This window comes from Penaeus vannamei, chromosome 1 (genome assembly GCF_042767895.1).
Source record: "Penaeus vannamei isolate JL-2024 chromosome 1, ASM4276789v1, whole genome shotgun sequence".
In the NCBI taxonomy this organism is placed as follows: domain Eukaryota; kingdom Metazoa; phylum Arthropoda; class Malacostraca; order Decapoda; family Penaeidae; genus Penaeus; species Penaeus vannamei.
The window spans coordinates 7,450,641-7,453,140 of NC_091549.1; the positions used below are offsets into that span (position 1 = coordinate 7,450,641).

At 27.8% G+C, this 2,500-nt stretch overlaps 1 protein-coding gene across 1 annotated transcript in view; it reads left to right on the forward strand.

Moving 5' to 3' along the window:
• LOC113809420 (rap1 GTPase-activating protein 1) overlaps nucleotides 1-2,500 on the forward strand; it is an 857,618-nt gene that overhangs the window by 181,143 nt on the left and 673,975 nt on the right. The gene's annotated exons all lie outside the window — the stretch shown is intronic.

Consider the following 2,500-nt stretch of genomic DNA (forward strand, 5'->3'; position numbering starts at 1 on the left):
TATTATTATCATTATTTGTATTTCTCTTTGCTTTTGATATTACGTGACCCATTTTATTATCTGATTATTGTGTTATCTGTTTTATTTTATATGTCGTATAATCATTTATGTGTCGTGCAATGTTATATTTGTTATATAATATTTTATAATATGCGTTATGACTTGCAATCTGCTTATTTGCTTTTTTATACGTAATTGTTCGTATTCAAAGTAGTTAAAACATACGGATATTACATCGCAAGCAACCTGCAATCGAGAATTATTACATTTTACAACAATTGTACAGACAGTCATACCAAATATTACCTTTCACTAATATAACCCTTTCACCAAAGCGTTTACAACAAACAAAAAAATAACCTTCCAAACAAAATACAATATAAAAATAACACAGTATTATCACAAAAAAATATAACAGACAAATCTCATTTCTCAAAAAAAAAAAAAAATAAATAAATAAAAATATTTTTCCGCATCTCAAAATGTTCACAAGAACGCGAGAGAACGCACTTGCTGTTGTGACGTGAGGGCAGGTATGTTTGAGTGGTCCCAGAGTGGTCACTAGTGGAAGGGGGTCTTAATATCAAGGTCAGAACACTTGCGGGGTCCTTCAGTGTATAAAGGGTTGGGATGAACAAGCTAATAGAAAGGTATATTTTTTATGCGTATGTACTTGCAGACACATACTTTACATGTACATGTATATATACATATATTATTATTATTGTTATTGATATTATCATCATCATCATTATCATCATCATCATCATCATCATCATCATCATCATCATCATCATCATCATCATCATCATCATCGCCATCATCATCATCATTATTATTATTGTTATTATTATTGTTGTTGTTTTGTTGTTGCTGTTGTTTTTATTATTAAAGTTTTATTGTGATAATCATTATCATTGTTTTGTTTATTGTTATTGTTGTTGTTGTTGTTAGGATTATTGGTATTTGAACAATCATTATACACATTGTTGTGATTATTGTCATTATCATTACTTTGGCTATTATTATCATGTATATTGTATTTTTTGTTATTGTTAAGACTATTATTTTATGAGGATTATGATTATTATTATTATTATTATTATCATCATCATCATCATCATCATCATCATCATCATCATCATCATCATCATCATCATCATCATCATCATCATCATCATCATCATTAATATTATTATTGTTATTATCATTATTGCTGTTGTTATTATTGTTATTATTATCATAATTTTTATTAACATGTTACTATTATTATCCTTATTATTGTTATTGATATCATTATTAGTTATTATTGTTGTTTTTATTATTATCATTATCATTATCATTATGACGATACTTTTAGTACTCATTATGTTATTATTGTTATTATTTTTTTGTTATTGTTTTTATTACTATCGTTAATGTTATCATTACTGATGCTGTTATTATTATTGTTTATTTTTATCATTGTCATCATAATTACTACTACTACCATTATTGTTAATATTTTTATGACCATCATTATTATCATTATTATTATTATTAATGTTACTATTACTATTACTACTACTTCTGGTACTACTACTGCTACAAAAACAACTACTACTGTTATCAATGTTATTATTATTGTTATTATTATTATTATTATTATTATTATTATTATTGTTATTGCTGCTGTTATTATTATCATTATTATTACAATCTAATTTACGCTACAACAGACATTGATTTCAATCAAACTCTACGTAACTCTATCTATTAATTTTTATTTCTCTATTTTTTTATCTAACTCTATTTATTAATTTCTATCTCTCTATCTAACTCTATCTATTAATTTTTATTTCTCTATTTTTTATCTAACTCTATTTATTAATTTCTATCTCTCTATCTAACTCTATCTATTAATTTCTATCTAACTCTCTTTTAATTTCTATCTCTCTATCTAACTATATCTATTATTTTTGTATCTAACTTTGTATCTATCTGTCTGTCTAACTCTGTCTATTCATTTCTATCTGTCTATCTAACTGTGTCTATAAATTTCTATCTCTCTATCTAACTATCTATTAATTTCTATCTCTCTATCTACCTCCATCTAGCAATTTCTATCTAACTCTATCTATTAATTTCTATCTCTCTAACTCTATCTATTAATTTCTATATCTCTAACTCTATCTATTAATGTCTATCTAATCCTATCTATCTATTAATTCCTATCTGACTCTCCCTGAAGCCGATAAAGCCATTAATCTTATGCTCCTTAATCTTTTCCCAATAGATTTTAGAGAGAAAAAAGATATAATCATTAGATCGATTTCTTGAAGTTGCTTGCATGCTGCTGGGCTCGCTTCTCCCCCGGGATTCGCCTCCATTCGTTGCAGGTGGAAATTGCAAACGGTTGCTTCCTGGCGTGTGGAGAGGGGGGGGGGAAGGGGTATGTCTGTGGGGTGGGGGTTGTGTGAGGAGGGTGTTGTGTGTGTGTGTGGGGGCAGGCAGGGGGTAC